Source organism: Anoplopoma fimbria, chromosome 6 (assembly GCF_027596085.1).
Source record: "Anoplopoma fimbria isolate UVic2021 breed Golden Eagle Sablefish chromosome 6, Afim_UVic_2022, whole genome shotgun sequence".
NCBI lineage: Eukaryota > Metazoa > Chordata > Actinopteri > Perciformes > Anoplopomatidae > Anoplopoma > Anoplopoma fimbria.
In genome coordinates, this window is record NC_072454.1 from 4,928,711 (window position 1) to 4,954,311 (window position 25,601).

The following is a 25,601-nucleotide window of genomic DNA, read 5'->3' on the forward strand; positions in this document are numbered from 1 at the left end:
TTTTTTTTTTGCTTATTTAATATTCTTTACTGTTTTATTATTTATTTACTTATTTATAATACTTCTTTTGATCTTGTTTTTTTTATGTCTCTTGTTCGTACTTACTCTATGCTGCTGTAAATCCTGTAAATTTCCCAGCTGCGGGACTAATAAAGAATTATCTTATCTTATCTTATCTTATCTTATCTGGCAGCTGTGGTGCAGTGGAGAGCAGGGTCGTTCTCCATTCAGAGGGTTGGCGATTCGATACCCGGCTTCGGCAGTTGATGTGTCCTTGGGCAAGACACTTAACACCTTTGAGCTACTGATTGTAAGTCTGCTAAATGACTGTAATGTATCTTATCTTATCGTACTTAAGTTGAGGTGTGGGTGTCCCAGGTCAAACTTGTCAGCAAAGAACATTGATGACTTGCGGCATGAATCGATAATGAGAAATTCAAACAAGGGAACTTAAAAACAGTATAAAAAAAATAAGAAAACCTGTCCTAAATATGTATCACTTATTAAAGCTATGGCATAGTGTAGGGATCGGAAACATGCTTGACCCATACAGGTGTTTTCACTGATTTGCCTGATTAGCCTTTTTACTGACCCGATTAGCCTCTCCACTCAGACAAGATGACCTGACCTGATCAGAGCCATAATACAGGGTGCAGGGCCTTTAGCTGCCTGCTGGTGCAAGTGAGGACAGGAACCCTAGTCTCAAGTGTCACCATTACTTTTTTATTACGAGATAGAGACACCGCCTAATGCTTTTGTATTGAACCATAAAAATTCAACACGTTAAACCTTTTACGCTATAAAGGCCAATGTTAGTTTTAATGTAACAGCAACCTAGATAACATCATCAAATAAGCCTGCCATGTTCATTTCATTTTCTTTTACCAGTGAGAACTAGTTGTATTAGCTACTCAACATGTTAAAAGAGGTGCAAAAAACAGAACAAGTTTCAAATTCGTGTATGTGCACACATACTTGGCCAATAAAAGTGACATTTTTGAGAAAAATAACATGAGAAAGCATTAGCATCCCTCAAAGACACTGTAAACAACTTAACAATTACATAATGCTCCCTGGAAACTATTAACCGACATCCCTCCTTATTTTAACTTTCCAATTTTTGTAAAATAAGAAGTAAAGAGCAATTTTCAGTTCCATAAAAAACCTACTTCCTTCTTGTATTTTCAGATCTAGACGGAGCATGAACTACCTGCACCACATGCCCCAGGCTTGATCAATGGATTTTGAATCAGCATTAGGTCACACGAGAAAAGCATTCCAGTATTGTCGGCTCTCGCGATCGTCTCCAGCTGATGCTGGGTAAAAAGGATCAATACTGAATTTCTGCAAGTGTTGAAGCCAGCGTGCGTGAAATCAGATGAATAAAATACATAACAAACGAGGACGTCAGGAGGATTTCAGACGGAGTGGAGCACAGCATTTAAAAACTATTCATATTTAGATGTCGCAAACTGTCAAAAAATGGATTAAAAGCTCCCAGAATCAATATGAGAATACCAATCTTCTCCCCCAAAGTGCTCCGATCACACAAGGGATCAGCTCTTATTGGCGGAAACAAGATGCAAGAATTTGTGTTCCCACTGACACGGGAAGACAAACATGAAGCCGCCCCACAAGTGCTGTCAAGACAATTCCACAGCCCTGCGTTTCTATGTCTCCAGGGAAAACATGCACTGTACATTATGGTCTGCCTCTGCTGCAACCTAAGGGAAACAAATGAAGACAGGATGTGAGAGCTCCACGCTGAGACGCACTTGAGAGATTCTACCCTTGATCTTTAAATTCCTGCGCAGCGCTGTATTAACACAAAAATCGAGGTCACAACATTCAGAGTTAGCTTCCTGCGAGATGGGTGAGGCCGCTGTTAATGCCGTCAGTTATGTAACGTATGAGGGCGACGTTGCGTCTCTTAAGGGGGCCTGTAGCGCTGCTCCAACATCGGGAATACAGAAGCCCAGCGCGGGATCGTCCACAGCTTAATCTGCATCTGATCGTAAATCTTTCATAAGAAAAGCGGAGGCAGAATAGCAGACTTGCAGCTGTGTGATGAAAAATGTGTGAGAGAGAGACAGTTATGTACTGTAACCAACCAGATCTCATTAACCTCTTCACTATGCACCAAAAATTGGATACAAACACAGAAACAGTCATCACTCGCTCAATCCCCACAATCCCTCTCATCCTTCTCTCGCTCTATCTCTCTCTCTCTCTCTCTCTCTTTCTCCTCTCCAACCCCTCTGCTGAGAGGGCTCATAAATAAAGCAGGGTAAGATTGCAGCGCCTGCAGCGATAAGGGATGCGAAAGCGCGAGACCTATTGTACCGCATGGGGAGGAGGCAAAGACAGGCTGTGTGTGTCTCTGTTTTGGCGTGGGTGGGTGGTTAGGTTGCTTTTCAACTATGTCACGTTCCAGGGGACACGTTCTGGATTCAAACAAGCTGATTTATCTGTTTGGGCACTAAATTGGAATTTACCAATTGCAAATAACCTAACACCAAACATTACCTGCAGCTGTGGACTGTATGGAGACTAGTTAGCATGCAGGTGGAGATGTTAAGAGTTGAAATGTCACTCCAAGTGGTAGGAAATGCAACCAGGACAGAACAGAACCAAAAAGGCCGTGCGTAAACATCACGATTCCATGATCACTATGTCTTGTGTGAAAAAAAATACAGTGACGGGGGGAAAAAACAGTGAACCACATATTCACATTAAAAGAGCTGCTAGCATGCTAATCCAGTAAGTTATCAATAATACATAATGAGATGTCCTGATATACGAAAAGGGTACATTCTGCATTAAGAACTTTTTAGTTATGCTTGGGTGCATTTTTGCTAATAATCTGTAGCCTTTACTTACAATTATTTGACGTTATATTGATACTTAAGTAAAGATCTTAAGTAAAAACTAAGAACCTGCACTCCGAAGTTCTAAATATTTAACACATTTTCTCCAGCGATGACGATGATGTAATCAGAGCTGATAGAAGGCCACTTAGATCTTCTAAGGTCGAGACCGATGGACAGACAGACCTCGAGCTCTGTAGCAGCAGAACTTGAAGTCCCAGAAGTATCTTAAGGCTAAGGTGAGCTTAGTCCCAATGTAAGTCAATGGGCTCTGGTTCTTTTTGGTAAAGGGGTCCTGATACCTGAACAGACATGATTATGCTGAATATAATTTGAAACTTGGGTCTCAATGGACCTGTGAGGACCGTACTTAATACTTTGTCCACTGCTGTTACTACAGACAGACAGAAAGAAACATATGAAGAATGGAGGTCAGGAGGGAAAGATGACAACAGTAATATCAGACAAAATGAAACCACATAAAGACTGCAGAAGGAAGTGGACACATTTGCCTTTCATAAGGATAAACAAACAAATGAGCACAGCAGTCAGAGAATAGCATCAGCGTTGCCTCTGATGCAATCTCATTGAATTTTCATGCATGTTCTCTATCGGTCTGCCTCCCGTCTCTGCTTCACCTTATCTGATGGGGATTTTCGCACTGTGAAGATGCTGTTTGATTTGTTGTGTCTCTACCTGTAAGATATCATAGTTCATATTCACTCCCCAACAAACAACGAACCAGTAGCCATTGCTTTTTTCTTTTTTTTTTGTACTTCACGTACATGCACGGCAGAAACAAACACGTACCTCGTCACTAAAAATACATCTGCAGAAGAATTCATGAAATAGCCATCACAGCTGTGCCTGATTATGTTAACTAGTTAACGTTGACTTGTCACGTATATTGGGACTTTGCCCTTAATTGCTCTTGTATAGTTAATTCTTGTATAACTCTTTTATAGTTTATACTCTTATACTAGTTGTATAAACCTCTTTATTTATTTATTCTGATGTGTAATTTAGTGTGTACTTATTTGTGTCTTTGTGCTGTTAGACCTGTACTTACAGGGTAAAGATGCACTATAGTATCATAGTTTACATTTTGACGTCCAAATTGTATTTATTCCTGTTAGAAATGTATACATGTGTGATGTATTTCCTATTTAATGCGATGCTAGTTGTGCTTGCACATGGGTACTGTATTGTGGCATGGTACATTATCCAGGTATTGCTGTATCATGTAAATACAGTGACATGGCAATTTGGTCACTGCCATGTAGTATTGGATTCTTTCATGCAGTCACCATGGCCTTTATTTTTATTTTCGTCTCATTAATAGTTCAATATTCTTGGCGTTGATCCCATTTTTTTGATTCATGAGAGGTTAGAGGTAAAGAGTCAGCAGAGATGTTACAGTGACATGATTGACACGGTGGCATAACAGCTCCGAAGCGAGTGTGACGTCAATCGTGCGGCTCAGTGGCCCAGTTTGCACATTTGAAACTTTCTCCGGAAAATGAGATCGGCCACTCGCTGTGAAAGCCCCCGCAAGGCCGGCCCCCGAGGGACAACGCAACCCGACACAGGCCCTCTGTCCACAAAAAGGACAGACCTCTTTCAAGGGTGGAACTAACACGCCTGTGCATGAAGTCTGCTATGCCTATTTTTCTCACTCTCTCTCTCTCTCCCTGCTCTCCCCCCTTGCTCCTTCTGTGATTCGTGAGGGATCCTCCTGGGCAAGAGCCTCCAGAAATTTGCCCCCGTGCTGTAGCTATTTTCAAACTGCATTGGACCAGCTGGCTCGGCCACTGACTCATTTCCACCTCGTTATGTGACACAAATCAATTATGGATGAAAAGAAAAAAAAAAAAATTCCAAAGATGTAAAGAGGCCCTTTAATGTGTCAAATTCAAAGAAAGGATGAGGGAGAGGAGAGAGAAGAGGAATGTGGAGGTTAAGAGTGTTTTTTTTATGGGTTACAGACGGTTCCTCAGTGATTTACATGCTGAAACTATGTATCAACTAACAATAAATAGTTGATGTTTTGCAGAATATCTGTTTGATCTCTCACATCAGTGGTAGGAGATCTGATTTATGAGCATTGACCCAGACTAGCTGATTTTCCCTGCATGGAGTCTTAATGCTAAGTTAGGTTAAACAAGTCCTGACTCACATACTGTGCGTACGTTTTCATCTCCGTTTCAATTTAATGATTGAGCATACCTGCCTTAAATGTAGTAGTATACCTTTAAGGCCTCTGATCTTCTCTCAGCCATCTTGTTTGGACCAAATTCAATTTTCACTTGCTCCTTTTTTTCCATGCGTTCCTTCTCCGCTGAACTATTTCTGTCCTTCTCCCCCTCCTTCTGTCTTCCATTTCTCACTTCTTTGTCTTCTCATATACCCTTCACTGTGTCACCGTCACTGTCACTGTCTCAGTTCTCCCCCTCTTCCATTTTCACACATCTGCCCCTCCTGTTGGGATCTGCCTGTCTCCGTCGACTCGCTCTCCTCACTCTTTGCACTCATTTGCTCTCAAGTCACCAAGGTTAGAAATAATAAATTACTGACTATTGAAATTCTCCTTTGGGATGGCTCATAACCTTTGCAGCTCGGCTCCAGCTCTGCTGATGCTCCAAACCTCTGCGGTGGCATTTTTTGAGAGTCGGGATGTTTATGCATGGCTCAGAGCGGATATGCACGATAATTAATTTCCGGTGCAATGTCTGATGGCCTGCTGCTCTCTCTGTCTGACCAAAGAGAGAAAAAATAAAATCACTTTCCCTTCATCTCCCCTCACCGCCTCTCTCCATCAGTCCCCTCATCTCCCTCTCGCTTCAGAAGTTGTGATTGTATTCGGGGTAAAGTGGAGCAAGGGCAAGGCGAAGGCCTCTTCCTCCGAGGCGGCGGCTGCCGGCCAGTTAGACAGCGTGGAGCATAAAACACACAGGCCTTGGCATATCGCTGGGTCCCTGCACGCTAGAGTAGCAACACCATCCATGCATTATCACACTGGCTGAACACAGCCCTGCTAGACTGAGCACAGATTTATGCTCAGTCAGAGGAGGGGAAGTGTGTCCACGGGCTATGACCATGTAAAGATGCAGTAGATGGATGGATGGATGGATAGATGAATAGATATCACATATAGATAAAATAATTCATCACTTACCTGCTTGGTAGAATGTAAGATGTATGCAGGACGGGAAAGCAGAAGAAAGAAAGAAAAGAGAACGTTAGAAAACATTGGTCTTTATATATGTTTAACTAACAGTTATATCATAAGTGGTTGGTCAACATGGCTGAACGTCATATCATGGTGTCTGCCACCTAGCTTCTTTTTTTTTTATCCAGGAAGTGGCCAGTAAGAATGTACCAAGTGCCCCAAACTGATAGACTTATTAATAACTAAACTTACTAATGAAGGATTATCTTATCTTATCTTATTGTCTGTATGGTTGGTAGTGTTTGTCTTGGATTTGTCCAACCCCCTTGTTCAGTTTTGTCAGTCTGTTCAGTTTAAGTCAGTTTTTAACTTCTGTTAACCGATCTCCGTTGTGGACCCATAACTTTATCACATATTTTGTAAATTCTTTGCTTCCTTTTTAGGTAAGTAAAGCCCACCTGTGACTTCTCATGCCTCAGAGCTCAGTCCCTCAAAATGTCTACTGTGAATTATCTTTCAGATATCATCATCTTTCATCATAATTTGGCAAAAGTTGGGAGCAAACACAATAAATATTACTCTAGTCCCATGGTCCCAAAAGTGGGCTTAAATAGTCAAGAGTTTCCAAAACAAAACAGAAAAGAATAAGTATGTTTTTGAAATATTATGCAAGAAACACCAATTTCATAATTTCCATGAGTCATTTGAAGCATTGAATCATGGGGCATAAACTTTCAAACAAGTCTGTCATGGATGAGCTCCTTTAGGCTGACTTCTCTCTGTGAGAAAAACGTGGCTTTAATCGTGGGCTGCAGTTGGATAGTCAAAAAAACATCATGTCATATGTTGTTTCCTAACCAGTTGTCCTTGACCTCGATCGAAGACGTCAGGAGGTCAAAGAAAAATGTGAAAGAGAATTCATCAGGACTTAGTGGGACATAATTATAGGTTTTCCTTTCATAACAGAAGGTCTAGTTGACCCCATGCTAAAAGACGTATGAAATGCAGCATTGAAGCACCTTTCCTTTGCCCTTAGAGAGTACGAGCTCTTCATGTGGCTGTAATACTGTAATATTTCTGGGGTCATACTTCCAGGTTTGCTCAGGTAGGATCCCTCTGTGAAAAAACACTATTCAGCCACAGCCCTGTTCTTCTCTCTCATAAGATTTAACAGGGACATGACAGCAGGTCTCCATTGATTTAGGGAAGGTTGTGAAGCTGCATTGTAGCAATGAAAAAGCCTGAAAAGCTTATAACTTGAGAAACAAGAAGCAGTAAGAATGGATTCTCAAAAAGCAAAATGTCAGAGCAATGTTGTCATAATCAAATACTGAGGTGGATTTGAACCTAACTTATGCGTTTGTGTAGGTGTTGCTAATCATAGGGTTTGGTTAATTCGACAAGACGTGTGTGTGTGTGTGTGTGTGTGTGTGTGTGTGTGTGTGTGTGTGTGTGTGTGTGTGTGTGTGTGTGTGTGTGTGTGTGTGTGTGAGAGAGTTCACATACACACTCCAGCCTCCAGGAAAACATAAAGGTGATGCTATGGTTAAAAGAGGACTGCATATTCTTCTTTTTTTTTTTTGACCGTGTCTGTGCAAGTGAAGATTGCACAAATCCATAAAAACAACTTTCATCATTACCGATTCAAACACTGTAGAAGGCGTATATATATATATATATCTATTGGGCTTCCATGGCAAACAATCACTGCACACTCACAGACAGAAAGAGAGGCCCAGTTACACGGAAACCAGACAGAAAAAAGAGAGAGACTCAGCCAGAAACTTTAGAAAGTGTGTATTTGCATAATCTCCTCTTTGCAGAGAGTCTAGGGGTAGAATAATAAGATGGAGAAAGCTATCATCTACCAACACAGTGTTGAGCCAAACCCCTATATGTGTAAATGCAGCTTGCAAAGCCATACAGTGGCTCTCAGCACTGCTTTGTTCAGCTCTTGTGGGTGTCAGACGTCCTGCGCTCCATTTACCAACAGACGTAAATGAAAAGGAAAATTACTGACTGGAAAATATTCCCTGACCTAAATATCTATTAAGTCTTAACTACTAGCCACAATCAAACAGGAGGCTGTTCTCTAGCTCGCCTTTGAATCTACCTGCTAAACGCTCCTCTTGTACTGTATGTGATGATCTAAATTGCCATCAGAATTTCAATCACTCTCATGTTTCCCCTGGAGACGAGATAAAACGGCGGATGAAATGCTGCTGTGCATAAATCAATTGACGGCCATCAATTGTCACAAAAAGGTGGAGTAAAAATAATTACATGTGGGGCATGGACTTAAATGTGAACAATATAGTTTGTTGAAATAATCCTGAATTATCAACAATGTAAAATGGGCAACTCCCCCAGGGGGCCTTGAAGGCACTACGTTTCCTGTGTAGTTTTCTGGTGATTTAATGAGTTTTAATTCAATCACATAAATGTATTCTTTGCAGCAGCTCAAATTAAATGGTGCAAATCGGTTTTGGAAATAAGGAGCAGTGACGCACGCGCTTGCATTTTAACTCATTTTGAGCACATGTCTTCCGGCTGTAATACCTCAACTATTTCAATGAGACTAATGTGGCACACATCATATATCCCTGTAGTGTATCACACATTTATCTGGGTGATGAGCATGCAAAAGTCACATGGATCTTGAACTGGATCATAAATGTGTTGGGAAGCTAGCAAAAATAAATCCTGATAGCTTTTGAGAAGATCTGGACTTTTAATTTTTTTTATATTCATGATCAAATGCAGGATCCTTTCGCAATCTTTAAATGGCTGCTGTCAGTACAAGAGCCTTTATCTGCCCATCCGTATGAGCCGTGTAAGACATGAGGGGAGAAATTCAATGTTTGATGGATTATTTACCACAGAGCACCGCTGACCATCTTGGATCAACCCAGCAGTCACCAAGAAGGAGTCCAAAGACAGAAATAAACTGGACAGAACATGATGGACAAGGACAATTAATGCATGCATACTGTGTCACTAATTCGTGTCTAAGTGGAAGGCTCATTAATTGTGATTGACTTCAGATGGACCGGGTGAAAGGATGAGAGGCAAATTGACTGAGCATTTGAAATTAACTTGAGCTGTGGCATTGTTTAACAGATAGCTCGAGATGAAGATTAAGTCACGGCCTTGTTTCTGGAGTTCAGCTCACTTGCTACTCTATTATTCGGATGTCTTGTTCTGCAGCCCCAGGGCCTCGACGCAGAGCGGATGCTGCAATCCTTTGAAATCAACCGGAAAAAAACGGGGGAATGGAGTGATATCGCCGGCTCGTTGGCGTGCAGGCAGCGTATCCTAGTTTCCGTTTAGCAGGCGACAACGAGCCCTGCCCGGTTATCTGACAGACACCACACTCACTAGTGCGCATGAACATAGCAACACACAAATGGTTGTATAACTCAGCTTGTGAGGACTTAGTGCACATTCTCCATACCATGACCTTAACCACTACAACTACCACCACATGCATGAAATGAATATCAAATGTAATATAATTATATCCCCAAGACACAGCTGTGGCCCTTTTGAAGAGGGCAAGGAATGCCCAGTTTTCCTCTTTCTCACATAAAAGACATTAAAGGCCCAGACACACATGTTACAGTTAGAATGTATTACTATACTGTGAGGACAGTGTGTTCTCAGCTTTGTAATGCCCCTCGTTGGAGATGGTTTGGTCAAACAAACACAGGACTGTCAACCAGGAGACCATTGTTTGTGTCCAAAAGTGTTGTTGAGTAATCATACTTATAATATGTGGTTTTACATAGTTAATATATTTATTTTTGAGTCCAACCATGATGTTTTTTCTTAACCTAAATCAGTGTTTTAATTTGAATTTAACAGCCAAGGGTCCTGACTAAATGTCAGTATGTGATGATTTGGGATGTTGATTAACAATGTTTTGATAAAAAAAATATATATATATATATATATACATGACACACATATACACACATATATATACATACATACATACATACATACATACATACATACATACATACATACATACATACATACATACATACATACATACATATATATATAAATATAAAGTCTCCATGTTTTTGAGCCCATTCAGTGCTACCCTAGTATAAATCTAGTCTTCAATCTAATCTTTAATAATCCTGCGTAGCCCCAAAACTCATCGCTCATTGATTTTCTAGAATCCTGGGAGGCCTGTTTTTCACATGTGGCTGGGTTCATGTGACAGGATGTGTTATATGATTGGTCGATTAAGTCAGTGTTTCCATATAGCAAAATGGTCCAGACCAGATTGCCTTGACTATTTAAAAACCCACTGCTGACTGGGCCAGATAACTTCCCTTCCAGCCATGCATACCAATCTTTGTTTGTGACTAACTGCAGACAGTTAGTCACAAACAATATACAAACAATATTTTTCTGAATTTGGGGTTATTTGAGTTTACTTTTCAGCATACTTTTGCAGTGTAGACCTGTATAGAAAGGTTATTTTCTTTCATCAAGTCTTTCTTCAGTATTTTGGGTCAGGAAGTTATATCTTTCTTGTATTGTATCTCCTTTAGTTTGCCGGTTAGTTTTGTTTGGGGAACTACTTATTTCTGTTTTATTATTTCGACCCGTCTCACTGGATATGATTTATTGTTGAAACGACAAAACAACAACCAAAAAACAAAAAAAACAATGGACTGCAGAGCTACCATTGTCTCCAATAGGTAAGTGGTCCTTGAGAGTTGGGCAAAGTTGTGTGTATTTTTTGCCATGGCCAGATTTCCTGCAGGCATAACGCCATCTCTGACAACCAGACAGGCTCACATAAGCATTAGAACACATTATACAGACAAAAGTAGGCATGCACTCATCATAAAACTAATTCAGGTATATTTTTAAACACCAGTGTTACTGAGATAATGACAAATTTCCCAGTGTCTGTTTTGGCCTCAAACCTCATCCGTCAAGCAGATTCCAACTGGCCATGATGGTTATCAGACGTGTGTTTAAAGAGCACACCTGTCCCACATGGGTGACTGTGAAGGTTACTGAACTGTATGAGGCCTTCTGTGTATGATTCAACCTTTCTAATGTTCTTCTCTCTCTCTCTCTCTCTCTCTCTCTCTGAGCCTCTGTCTTCATCTTTAATCATGTGCAGAGATCAGCAGTGGTGGGAAAAAGGGAGGAAACGCAGACGTAAGCAGGTTTATTCCTCAGACGGCACATGCACACACACACACACACACACACACACACACACACACACACACACACACACACACACACACACACACACACACACACACACACACACACACACACACACACACACACACACACACACACACACACACACACACACACAAACTTGCACACAAACCAAATGCATGGACGGGCAGACACATACACAGAGACAAACATGCGCACCCGTGCATAGAAATAAAGATACACAAATTACAATATTCTTTCAGCTGCGTGCACACCCTGGTACACACATGTAAACACACATTAACCTAGGAGACTGAAATGAGCACATGTCTATTCACTCTCCTTTTGTTGTCTGGTGCACTGACCCAACTGTGGATTGGGGTTTAGATGTTTGTTTGTGGTGGTGTGTTAGTGTGTGTTTGTGTGTGTGTGTGTGTGTGTGTGTGTGTGTGTGTGTGTGTGTGTTTGTTCTTGCTGCATAGTGAGGACCGCAGTTCTTAACCACTGAGTGAGGACATTTGCAGAAAGTGAGGACATTATGGCCTGTCCTCATTTCGTTAAAGGCCTGTGAGTGGGTTAAGACTTTGTTTTGAGATTCAGGTTATACTGGCATAATGCATACTAGGGAATGCATGATGTTAATGAGGGTCCCCTCCACAAAAGAAAGACAGGGATATGTGTGTGTGTGTGTGTGTGTGTGTGTGTGTGTGTGTGTGTGTGTGTGTGTGTGTGTGTGTGTTTGTGCTTGTATGTGCGACCAACTGCCTGAGCTTTCTTAAAGGACACTGTTATCTGTTAACTGTGCCACTTTCAGCTAGGTGTTTATTCACATGAAACTACACATCGCTACCCTCAAACAGCATTAACAGTCACAGTGCAACACATTATTATTTTTTACTACTCTCATATCTACTCTGCAGTATTCAGGGTAATCATTTCAGTGTCTCAGCCGCATTTATATCTGCCTGCCTCAGAAAGCATATCAACAAATCTTTCCAGATCTGCACCTGAATACAAACAGCAGAGGGAACGGTGATTCATGTCACAGCGTGCACCGCTCTGTTGTAAATTTGACTCTATTGCAGCTGTATAATGTAGACGCATTAAAAGCGATGTTTATTCACGTAAATGCAAAAGATAAACATGCACACTTAAAAAAGGTAGGAACAATATAATACACAGTAGGACTACGGCTGGAATCAGCATTCTGTAAATATACACATAGACCAACAGAGGTTAATTATATGTTGCAGAAGCTCACAGAGAAATGAATGTGCACACCTGCCATTTCTCAACTAGTAATGTGGACCTGCATGTCATTCAAGATGATTGGTTCATAGAAATCCGTTTGGAAGACCAGTTTGAAACGGAGGAGAGTATTCAACTTTCAAGACTAAGGCCATGATCAAACCAACAATGGCACCATATCAAAAAATTGCTTAAAATAAATGACTATAAATCTTCCAATCACTCAAATCACTGTCACCTAGGAATCATATCAATTCCGTACTGTGGGGATATTAATTTAATTGAGGTACTTCTGATAAAAATGTGAAAATTCATACCGTTTTTTTTCCCCATGAACCACACACATACACACATATTGATCCCCTTTGACTGGTCTAATAGTTTCCTGGAGCTCACGACACATTATTATTAATGTCTTTCTATGTTCAAATCACCTTTTCATAACTGCTTTTAATGTGTTCTATGTTTTTAGTGTGGAGCTTTTTATGATGATTTTAATGTTTGTAAAGTGTCTTTGAGACACACTTTGCTCTATAAATAAAATGTATTATTATTAATGTGTATAAAAATATAAGAAGCAGTTTTTTCCGCATAAGAGAAACACAGTAAAGTGAGTTCAATAATCAAAGATGACATGAAAAAAGGTTTTCTATTAATGGGACATGATGACGGTAATTGATGATATCCCGTCTTAAAGATAAGCCTTCGTTCATAACATGAGTACATGCATGTGCAGCATGACACAGTTTAACATACACATGCATGTCCAGCTCTGGTTGTGTATAAAAAATAAATGTCCCTAGAATCTGTGAGGCTGGTACTTTAAGTGAATCCATTAAGTTGTGTAGCGTTTGTGTATGTTTGTGTGTGTATTTGTGCGAGTGTGTGTTTGGCGGTCAGTGAACCATACACGGACACAGATAAGGGATGCTGTCTCCAGACGGAGCTAAGACAAGACCTTGTCACGCCATTGGGAAGGATGTCACAGAGCTCAAGGTTAATCCAAACAATACGAACATACAAACTGTGCAGAAATCGGACATGCGCTCTGACGAAATACACACTCAAATGCACACACACACACACACACACCCACACACACACACAGAGAGAGAGAGAGAACCAGATTGGTCTATTTGGCTGCTCATCCCAATTGAGAGGGCCTTTGATCACACTTCAAACAGATACCAACCTGGGAGACAACACACATGCATGAATTCACACGAACACACATGCACAGACACACATGCACAGAAACTCTCGCGCGCACAGCAGAGTGCGAGGATTCGTGTGCAGAACTGGTCGTTCCTGGAAATCAGTGTGAAGAGGGTAAGAGCAGATGAGAGTCGAGGAGAGATGGCAGACCAGATGGAGAGTGAACATGCAAAGAGGGAGAGAGAGAGAGAGAGAGAGGACGAGAAGTGCAGAACGAGTCCTCTATTCATGCTTGCCGTCGTTTCCGGCTTTCAATATTACTTTTACTTTTTATTATATTTTACAAAATATAAAGTTTATGTTTATTATTTAAAAGAAAAAGGATTTTAAAGCGTGTCCTTAATTGTTGTTCTTTTTGCCGAGCTCTTCTAACCACAGTGCTCAGTCAACATATCCTCATACAACTGTTAATGTTATAATTCATGAAAAAAGTGTCCCTATGACTGTACGTTGATCGAACAGTTCGTTAAAGAGTGCTTTATTATTATTATCATTTCTAATCAGATTTATCAGATGCTCATATTTAGGGCTGGGTATCAATTAAAACATCAGGATGCCAGTCTCAATCCCAGTAACCTTGTAAAGTGATACCGATAAAGTACTTCATCCAATACCCAGAATGTACACTATGTGTATGTCCCACTGGCTAGCTAATGACTGCTGCACTGCACAGCGCCGAGACAGCTGTTACTTCTGAAAACGCCCCCCCACCACACACACACACACACACACACGCGGTGGCGGGAGCACGTTGCAGCAGAAGTATCCATCATTCGTTTACCCCCAAGGTGAAAACTCTTTGGGGCTTTTTGCGCTGTTAGCACCGTTAAGCTTCTAGCTGTCGGCTAAGTACGTTTGAGTGTTCGGAGCGATGTGCGTGCAGGTCAACCTGGCTGAATGGGTTGACGGTGCTGCGGCAGTGGGCCAATCACATCTTTACTTAAATCCAAAATAAATTGCTGTGATTGGCTGAAAGGAAAACCTTACAAATAGTATTTTATTTCTCGAGATGGACGCAAAAAGGATCGATTGCAGGTATCGTTTAACCGGAGTTGTTTCAATAACACTTACTGGTACTGGGTTATTCCTGTCGATGAATGACAAAGGTATGGATTACTGAAACCCATCTCTATGCTTATTCAGACATTAGACAAACTGCTACCACATGAGGAGAGGAGGTTGGAGTCATGCGAGTAACAGAAAATGCCTCTGATTCTAAGGGTTAAACTGTTTTGTTCCTTTTAAAAAGATATGATGAACCCCTTCATATCCCATAGAGGTATTCCCAGAGAGGCATTCAGCTTTATTTTCCATCAGAGGCTCATGGCACCATCCTCATGCTGCAGCTGCCGAGCTCTCCCACACACAGCTTTGAAAGAAGGAACTTGCTGTAACTACAACATGCCCATATTCAAAGGATTTAATTCATATCTGATTTGCATAAGCAAACACGCTCCCGAATCAACAAACAAGCATGGACAAAGACGTACTGTACATGCACACGCACATTACATAGAGAATTATGCACACGTTCACTAAAATCGGCGTGAATGCGCCCACGTATTGTGCACACAGACATCACGGAAAAAGCACTCCAGAAACAGCTCTCTAATATGAAAGCATCTGAGTCTTTAATGAGAAGGATAATGTAGGCGGCTGTTTTTGAAATTCCGCTTTGCATCTGTACCAATCTCCAATTCCTCACCTCCCTCTCTACCTCCCTCTCTCCTTCTAAACCCCTTTCTTCTGCCTCCCCGCTCTCCTCCTCCTCCTCCTCCTCTGTCTCCTTCTCCGTCTAGCAGCAAGCAATTCCGTTTTAATTGCTTTCTGAGTCACCTAATTCCTCCGAGGAAATAAGGAGAAAGTGAAGGAGAGAGATGCAGACAGAGAGAGGTGGTATATTTAAACATTTAAAGACTCAAACGCACACTTTGTCTTCCCCCCTCTCCCATCTTGTCTTTCCCTTCTCCTCCGTCTTCCAAAAGGTCTGACAGCCCGAAACTTTCTTGCTCAAAAAATTAATCCTCTCTTATCCCTAAAAGTATTTAGAGACGGGAAACATCTCTTTTAAAGTTGACATTACATTACAGGCTTGAATGCATCAATTTGCATCTTTGTCGGAGTCAAACGATTTGTTTTTCCAATGATTGACTAAGAAGACAAGCCTTCCGTCCTTTCATTTGTCAGCTGGCTCAGCCTCTTTTTTAGGCCACCTTATTGTGCAACAATCCCTGAGATAGTGCCTTCATAAGGAACTGCAGCGGCAACATTGATGTGGTTGTTTATTACATTATGTTCTCCCAGCACAGCGGCTAATTAGCCATTCCTAGCCTGATTATGTCACTGATGGCCTCGTCTGTCCTGTGCTCCATTCAGAGTGAAAGGCTCACAGAAGCTATGTGGATAGGGCATCAACGAGTCACTGAATCTTTTGTCCTCGTCATTAGCAACTGCACTTCATAGGGAATAATTCAACATTTTGTGAAACATGCTTATTGAATGCAGAGAGTTATATAAGTCGATCACTACTTTGCCAATGTCTCTGAGTTGCATTAATCTTTTCATCCAAGTATTTGTCAAAAAATCTTTATAAAAAAATAAAAAATCTATTCAATCATATTTATCGAAAAATTACTAACTTTTTATCTGAAAATACAAAAAATACAAAAATCTAACTTTTTATCTAAAAATACAAAAAATACAAAAATCTAACTTTTACAAAGAAGAAATCATTTGATAAGAAACTTAGATTAATTAAATCTGTTTTGACCAAATGTCTTTAGAGCGAATACAATTTTAATCTCTAGGAACCTGAAATCAGAGGATGTGAAATTAATGTGTGACTTGCACAAATGACAACTAAGTTACATGCTGTGAAATTGATATTATGATAGCATCTCGAGCCAAGTGATACCTGCAGACTGTGTTAATGCTGTTTTACATTCAGAGTAAGACTGCTTCTGAATCAAGAACAGCCATTAACTCAATATCTATTAAAAAAAAAAAGACTAGATACGGATGAAAGAACATGAACCAGTTTTCCTCTCTGCAAGAGGCTATCATGGAAAAAAAGGCAGTTACATTGTGAAGATTAGTTAAAATGCTGAATAAAGCCGGTGCAATCCTTTCAACTCTCTTTGACTGTTTCAACCTGCTTTCTCATTTAGGCTTTGAAGTTGAAATCAAGGTCCTCTGCTCATACAGCGGTCACCAGACTGAATTGATTTGTAGTTGATGAAAGCGGGCCTTTAATGTGTCTGCGTATTAGTCTGTCTACATCCATTTATCCATCCGAAGTCAATATGTAGGAATCCCTTTTTAACACAAGTTTTATCCCTTTGCTATTTCTTAAGATACTTCAGAAAGGCAGTCAAAACAAGCTCTCTGTTTCATTCTTCAGTAGTCCATGTCCAGACAGTAATATCTGATCATTAAAAAAAATGACATCAGGCAGTTAGCTCAGGCTCAGACGAGACAGTTCAACTCATGCAGCACTGCCTTGATAAGACAAGGAAAATCATTTCTACTTCCTTATTTTTCTTCGTCTCTAAAATGTGACACAAACAGCCCGATCGACATTTGCCCTTTAAATATTAATGTGGTTATATCACCAGTGCTCTTTCTGTCTGACTTTTATTCAGATATACTCATCCGTTCTCCCTTCTTTTTACAGAATGTCTCTTTTTTTTTGTACTTCCCTGTGATTCCCTGCCAGAGGAGCATTAACTCCTCCTGCATGGACAGCAACTACATGCACGTACTGTAAGTGAACAACTGATTCAGTCATTATGTTATAAAAGGTGTTTATCACGACTGTCTCTTCAGCATCTGCTACTTTTAATGAAAAAAACACAACTTAAGTTTAGTCTTAAAACTTTGCTCTCCAGAGAACCCCAACGCAGCTGCCCTAAATTACTGACTGTCCCATGTTTTGCTGAGTCAGCCTGATCGTCCTGTTTTTGTGAGGCTGGTGGCAGCTGTTTTGTGGCCAAGTGTGTTTGAGAGTGTGTCTATGAATATGAAATAAAGAGTGCTCTAATGCATCGTCTGTGTTGGGTGCCTTCAGACATGCTCCATATTCTTCTATTGCCTTTTGAATTAAACATGTTTTCTCTCTCATTGACCAAATGCATGAATGAATGAGGTATTGAGTAGAAATTTATGAAATGTCAGCTCCAACACTGCTAAATAACACAGTCAAACTTCTTCATTTTTCATCTAAAAGCGTTGCGTGAACAGCCAGACGGACCTCTGTCCATTTAAATATTAAAGTTGTTATGTCATCAGTGCACTTTTTCCTCTCCCTTTGCTCCCTTCCTCCTATTTATTCAGCAGTTCTCTCCTTGGTTCTACTCCAGTTTCTCTACTTTTCATTTCACTGATTTGTATTTCATATTGTCAGACATATTGTTTGTTTTTTGAAGGATCTATAAAGTTCATGAGCTGATGTGTGTGTTAAACTGTCAGATCTTTCTTCGTTACTTCTTTCAGTGTATTTCTCGTACAAATTATTTCTTATGTTTTTTTTAGATTTTAACATTAAGCATTAACATTATCTGGAAAACACAAAGGTAGTGTTAACCTTCCAGTGCAAAAACTAGTACCTATCACAACGAATGACTGCATGAGCACACTGCTCTTTATCTGATTGATTAACTTCACACAAAGACCTGCTTAAGTAGCCACAGGTGTGCTGTCACGTGACCTCATCAACAAGAAATGATGGATCAACACCATCTGTCCTAAAGAAAAAAAAAAATAGATTCTGCACACCTACACACACACTCACAGGTTAGGTCACTTCTGGGGACATTACAATGACTTACAAACATTTCCCGGAGACCTACCCTTATCCTAAACACTTTGCCTAACCCTTAACCTTAATCTTACCTTAACTGATCACCCAAGAATCCTCTTTTTTTCCAAATATTGAAATGTTTTCCGCATTTAACCTCGGTATAAAATGTGTCCCCAAAGGGATCCTAAGTAAGACTCTCACACACACACACACACACACACATTCCTACTTGACCAACAGTGGACTATCAAACTACTCCACCAAGTGTTGCCCTCTGTTACTGGTAATTAAAACAATAAATACATTAATAGAATAGAAAATAATGTACTTTGGCCAGGGCTCTATAGTTGCCAGTCATTGTCTTTCACACCAAAGTCAGGGGTTAAGGTAATAATGTCATGTTGAAAGGGGCCTTTTCAAAACTGTTGCCACCATTTTGGAAGACCAAAAGGATGCAAAACGTTTCTATTCATATTACATGAAAACTCAAAATCTTGATTGTTATATTTTACCGCTTGTATATAAAACGGCCTTAAAAGATGCAAACAGAAAATAAATCATTCCAAACACATCTCTCTCTCTCCGTCTCTCTCTTTTAACCAGTCTAATGTGATAATAGTCAGCATGCCGGCAGCAGGGATTACTAAATGAATGCAAAGCTCCACATGCATCTCTTTCCAATCCACAGCACAGGTGACTCGTCCAAAGACGCAGAAAGCTCAGCAGTGTATAGTTCAGCCCACGCTACGTTATCTCCTCTATCCTCCATACTCTTTTTTCTATAGCCCCTTAACTTATCTGCTGTCTTAAATATTGAAAAAAATGGGGAACAAATCCAATCAACATCATGGCTTTCTTTCTGCTTGGAGGAGAAGTCAGATGGAGTAGTCACACAACACAGTACATTACACAATTTACTTAAATAAAGTTGGTAGGACTTAAATTATTGTACGGTTCATGCAGTTAGTGGTGAATGCTTCTTAATTTAGTCAGAATAAATCTTACTTTCATATTAATTTATGTGCAGAGTATTTCATGCCCTGCTTTTGTTTTTTTTTTTTCTTACACATTTTCTAATCTCCTTTGCATGAATGCAATTTAACATAATGTGGGCTTTCAGGGATAATATAGAGGAAATCCTCTTCCTCTCCCCCTCTGACTGCATTCTCTCCCATCTCACTCTCTTTTCCCGCCATCTGTTGACTTTAGCATCTTTTTTCTAGCATCAACCCTCATTCCTGTCCTCTTTGTTTCCTTCATGAATTAATTTCATTGCTCGACAACAAATCCTGTGTTTTTATATTAGTATTGATAGAAAAACAACAAAACAATATCTGTATGGGGAATCATATAATCTCCGAAACTGTTACTTGCCAGAGGTAGGTCGAAAACACATGTTCCATTACAGAGGAGTGCAGATCCAGATCTGGTAAGGATTCAGTGATGTTGCTCAGAAGAGTCACAACAAAGTGAGTTGTTTCTGTCACTGAAGATTACCAACTGAAGGATTTTCTCCTGTTCCATCCTGGTTTTGATCCTCTGGGACCATTACTATTATATCCATTTTTTTTCTATCTTTTCCTTTTTCTTTTTTTATTATAAATGTTAAAAAAATACTATTGGTAACTTGCATACTGTAAAATAGAAATAATATTCTCCTGACACAAGACGTAAAGTCACTTTTGGATGCCAGGGGACAAAAAATACCGGTAAAGCCCTTTTTTTCCATAAATTAAATAAATGAAAAAGAAGCCTTAGATGTTGTGCATATGTGTGATGTTTCTGCAGCCGTAGCTTAGCAGTCCAGCTGGTTCGGTGAGCTGCAGTCTTCACTGGTTTGTTAAATTGTGTATTCACACATCCCGCATTACCATACACTGGAATACTACAGTGGATGCCTCAGTTCACTTCACAGGAGTAAAATGGGCTTTAAGGGTAGAGAGAGGAAGGATGTGTGTGTGTGAATGTGTGTATGTGGGTGTGTTTAACCTGTCTTGTGGGGACATTAGTATGTTCACACAGTCACATTGTGGGGACTTACTGTTCTTATGGTGACAAAATGCATGCCCATAATGTTAATCATTAAAGTTAGGGTAAAGACATGGTTTAAAGTTAGGGTAATGGTTATGGTAAGGGCTAGTTTATAATATATACAATAAGTGTAAGTTGATATAGTGCCCAAAGTAAGGAAAACACAACTGTCAGCATGTTAAACAACGTTTTCAGGAACACAGCAAGAGTATTTTCATAATAAGACTCAATTCATCATATACTCAAGCACATCTACAACCCGATGTTCATTTTTCAAACTGCTTCAATCTAATTTTGGAAACAGTTTGAGAGACCAGCTCCTATCGACCCAAATCAATCTGCAACAAGTTCCAGTCCACAAGAGCAGCATAGCTAAAAGCCCTTTCCCCCCCCCATTTCTAGACAGACATCAGGGACAGGTAGCAAAGAGTCAGTCTTGCGTATATGTCGCAGAGTGGAGGAGATGAATATACATACACATATATGAAGGATTGCAAGTCGAGCATTGCCATATAAATCAGGACATGCCAGAGATTAAGTCTAAACAGTTGATGATATATGCAAATTTGTGATGAATGTGACACTTCCCCACATCCAGAGAAAGAGTAGAGGACAAAGAGGAGAGAGAGAGAGAGAGAGAGAGAGAGAGAGAGAGAGAGAGAGAGAGAGAGAGAGAGCTGCACCTACACCTGTCAGGTGACTCTGGAACAGATGGTCCAATCCAAATACAACACCACAGGCACCGAAGACAGCGGGCGCTGACGCTGTGAGTGTGTGTTCACATGCACGTGTACTTTTGTCAGTCTGTGTAAATGTGCACTGGGATGAGGTTAGCGATGAGCTCAGAGGTGGCGCTCGGCCAGCAGCCCAGCGGCAGACAGCTGGATGCAGGTTCGAGTCCTGAGGTCTAGCCCCTACGGGTCTGCGCACATGTCGAAGTTCTGTTAGCAGCAGACCTTATTTTATGTAAAGCATAAGCTCGGGAGCAAAGCAATGTACTGCTGTAGATGGTGGGAGAAGCAAAACCAAATGTCGTGACTAAAAGAAAGTCTCGCCTTAACAAATCAATATCAGTTAAAGTGTGTGCTATATTCTGAATATTTTTGAACAGGCAACTGAAAAATGGCTTTAAAGAGAGCATAGAAAAGTTTCACTTTCCGTTAGTTTCCTGTTGGAAAAAGCAGTTTGACAGCAAAAAAAGCAGTGGAAATATTAAAAAAATATTGATTTTTTTTTTGTCATCTCAAATAAGTTTTCTTGCTGCCCCCGCCCACAGCAATACATTGATTTGCTCCTCTGCAGTACCTCCTGTCTTTTTGTCCAAACAGGTACAGAATACCTACCAACCACACTCCAAAACACCAGTACTATCCCTTTTTTCTGTGACAAGAACAGAAAAAAGTTAACCCCTTGTAGACTATTGTCGCAAATTCGCTTCAAACCGCTTCCGGTCTTAATGCAGCCGAATTATGCCTAATGTCGCTAATTGGTCTCATACCAAAAATGTATATCTATTGTATGTGCTATATTGAAATGAACAATATCCACTTAATTTAGCATCTGCATGACAGCAAAAACACAAATAATTAATTGTTTATATAATTGTAAATACATTCAGGCAATAAGGGGTTAAACAACATCACAGCACCACCTATTTCATTGACAAGTGGGAAACTACTACAACCTGCTTATCATAGGAAACATTACAAAACAACAGAAAACAAAGCTATACATCTATACAACCTATACAATCCCACTGAAATGAATGTTTTAACGTTAGCAGGAAGAAACTCCCAAATGGCTTATCACTTATTTTTACTTACTTTTACTGACAGGATGTTAAGAAACAGCCCTGTCTTGTGTTGACTTTGAATGTGGAACAAAAGCCAGCATTAAGTTGGTGCTTATTCCAAAAGCTCAAAAAACAACTCCCCAACCTTCCCTTCCAAACATTTGTTTTGACATTTCTTTAGCAGACATCTCTTTCTTTTCAAAGCTCTCACTAATACATTTGTCAATGTGTTCGGCATCTTAAAAAGATCTTTTAATGTGTTAATAGTGACATTTCTATAAATAACAGCACAAATATTCAAAATATATGTATTTTGACTTGCCAAAAGATAAAAAACTTAGATAATCCTCCCAACACACACACACACACACACACACACACACACACACACACACACACACACACACACACACACACACACACACACACACACACACACACACACACACACACACACACACACACACACACACACACACACACACACACACACACACACACACACACACACACACACACATCATCCATACACAGTTACAATGTGAGGCTCTCTTCTGTAATTTTCCTCCCAGCATCAAATCTGGGAGCACTTTTTAAGACTTTGTCACTATTTTCTTCAGGATTTATTAACATCCAGGTCGACTCACAGCTTGCTTTGTGCCGTCTGAATGTTGCTGCTTTACAGCATGAGTCTCACCGCTGGATGCTGAGTTTGACTGCAGCTATGAAGAAGACTACAAAAGAGGCCGAACTGCTAAAAAGTAAATCACGTGGCAGCAGTTTCGTGTCAAAGCCTTGTCGGGACAAGTACCCGACGATGTTTAGTAATTTGCAAAGGGTTGTCGAGGTTGTCAGTGTGCTTTAAATCCTGTGCAAATCTTCCGCTGGCTGCTGGGTTAGTCAGACTGTGACAGCAGTGGGTGCGGTGATGCTCATGATCACAGACGAATCCTACACTGCATTTGTCCAAGACACTTTTATTTTGCAGTGTGAGCAGAAGTGCTGATCAAGAGGAGTTCTATAAAAGGAGCATCTCGTCTGTCTGTCTGTCTTGATATTGCCCATCGACACTAATCTACCTGCAAGCATGTCTCTTATTGTAGTTTAGCCCTGTTGGACAGAAATGACACTAATTTACATACTCTGCATGCTTTTTTTTATGTATTCTGCTTCTGATATATATGTTTTTAGTGTCTAACAATGCAACATAATCTTGTTTTTTAGTCCATGTTCTATTTAACATCATTTTGTAATGTTATATTCTGTTTTTAGGAGGACTTTGTAACATCTATCTAGGGACTACAGATGAAAATAGCCTCTTGGCTAACTCTGACGCATTTACAGGAATGTTTTATTAATGTGCACTGTCCCTACCAAATAAACCAATAAAATAAAATAAAAATAAACCTTTTTTGGATAAAAATGTTGTGGATGATGATTCTGTGTTTTTAAAAAAGCACAACCTTGAATTTCAAAGTCAAGTTCAGTGATTGGTCAGATGATCCCTCGCTCAACTGAATCTGGATCTGAATTTGAAACTGAATTTATTAAAATAAAATCATTTAGAAATGAATCGTTCCAACCCTCACCTATGGTCATGAGCTTTGGGTAGTGACCGAAAGAATGAGATCGCGAATACAAGCGGCCGAAATGAGCTTCCTTCGTAGGGTGGCTGGGCTCAGCCTTAGAGATAGGGTGAGGAGCTCAGACATCCGGAGGGAGCTCGGAGTAGAGCCGCTGCTCCTTCGCGTCGAAAGGGGCCAGCTGAGGTGGCTCGGGCATCTGATCAGGATGCCTCCTGGACGCCTCCCTTTAGAGGTTTTCCAGGCACGTCCAACTGGTAAGAGGCCCCGGGGTAGACCCAGAACACGCTGGAGAGATTATATATCTCGTCTGGCCTGGGAACGCCTCGGGGTTCCCCAGGAGGAGCTGGAAAGTGTTGCTGGGGAGAAGGACGTCTGGAGGACCCTCCTTAGCTTGCTGCCCCCGCGACCCGGCCCCGGATAAGCGGAAGGAAATGGATGGATGGATGGAAATGAATCACATCAATTTTGACACTGTATTTATCATTTGAGCAAAAATGCCAACATATAGTAGGTTTCCAGCCTCTACAATGTGATGATTTGCTGATGTTCAGTTTCATACTATTGTAAATTCAATATTTGAATTGTGGACTGTTGGTTCAACAAAACAAACAATGTAATTTTGGGCTCTGGGAACTTTTTTCACTACTTTATATTATTTTACAGAGCAAAGGATTATCTAGGATCCATGAATCCTTAAAAATCGTAAAAAACCCTCACCTCACTTTTTTTGCACTTATCTTAAAAATAACAATCAACCATTAAGGAAACATCCCACTGACCTACTTTTATTTCTTGTTCTCAGACATTTAATGCTCACTGATAACCTAACAGCACTTTGGCTCTTCCTCTCCTGGATACATTCCAGATTTGTCATAATACGTCTTAGAAGTAGAGTGAGTAAAGGCAGCACTTACACACACATCGTATCAAATTCTCAAGATGTACTTCCTTAATAATTAATGTTCAATACTTTGCTTTGTCATTCAAAAATAACCATGTCTTATGTTCATCTTAATTTTACTTTAATCTACTATACAGAATACTATAAATGAAGCCCAGATGAAAGAATGGAAGACATTTATTGTACATTATCAAAAAAACAAAAACACGGAACCCACTGGTTTTGAAATCATGAGGAGAACACATTTTCATTTGCCAAGCACGCCTCCTACATTCATGACTCAGCATGTCTGAGCTGACATGTGATTGTGCAGGTTATTATCTCATACATTGTTCTGTAACGTGCATGTGGTTTACCTCAGCTGATGGCTTAAAGGCATCTAATGCCGCCACGCTGTCTGCCCCTCAAAGCTGTGGCAACATACAATCTCTGTAATGAAATTGAATATGACTCATATAGCTTTCCAGCAAAGCATCAGCCATTCACACACACACACACACACAGAGAAAATGTACACATTCCTTAAAGTGCCAGTGAAATGATAAAGTATTGGGGTGTCCAAAAGCACATACAGGAGTTTCTGAATAACACAAAACAATACTCATATTTTCACTATCATCCTTTTTTGATGAAATGTCTGGTTTCACATTTGAAAACCACAAATTCAGCTTAATTTCCCTGCAGGCACAATGAAGAAGCAAAAGCGTTGCAGTTCAATCTTGGTGAACCTGAGGCTGAAAGTCTTCGGCCTCAGAGCTGCTGATTCTTCTGCGGATAGCAGCAATAAAGACA

The 25,601-nt window shown here is 40.3% G+C and overlaps 1 protein-coding gene across 1 annotated transcript in view; it reads right to left on the minus strand.

Annotated features, from left to right (window-relative positions):
- The window catches only part of LOC129092670 (pro-neuregulin-3, membrane-bound isoform), a 349,566-nt gene that overhangs the window by 238,496 nt on the left and 85,469 nt on the right, over positions 1–25,601 (minus strand).